At 36.5% G+C, this 436-nt stretch overlaps 1 protein-coding gene across 1 annotated transcript in view; it reads left to right on the top strand.

The window, feature by feature from the left end:
- LOC119592994 (voltage-dependent calcium channel type A subunit alpha-1-like) overlaps nucleotides 1–436 on the top strand; it is a gene marked incomplete in the record, with an annotated part of 154,497 nt that overhangs the window by 88,661 nt on the left and 65,400 nt on the right.

Raw genomic sequence — 436 nt, 5'->3', positions numbered from 1 at the left:
AATCAAAAGAGGAAGATAGGTCAATAGAATTGTTGATTTCATTCACAGTATATATATATATTTATTCAGGCACCTTAAAGACAGTTTGGCCTGGCAATGTATTCTTCAGATATGCATTATCATACATGGTTTCCGTTGACGTCTACATCTCCTTCAAATGTTCTTCGTATTGTTAACGAATGTAAACTACATCCATGATGGTGTAGTGTATTGGATGTGAAGTGTAATAACGTGTTTGTTGGCTTCGGAGGGTTTTTCTAAAGTCGCCCGTTAAAAAAAAATCTTGCTCAAAGAAAACGCGTGCTTGGCTTGTTGAAGTCTGAAGTTGAAGTTTGATTTTTTGGGTGAAATTGCCTTCTCATCATATTTCTGTGTTGCTGTTTTTTTCTCGAAATCCCTTTTGAGCGCTTTGTGGGCATCTATGTGGTTTGAAAAG

This window comes from Penaeus monodon, chromosome 31 (genome assembly GCF_015228065.2).
Source record: "Penaeus monodon isolate SGIC_2016 chromosome 31, NSTDA_Pmon_1, whole genome shotgun sequence".
NCBI classification, from domain to species: Eukaryota; Metazoa; Arthropoda; class Malacostraca; order Decapoda; family Penaeidae; genus Penaeus; species Penaeus monodon.
This window is presented reverse-complemented; position numbering and strand designations above follow the sequence as displayed.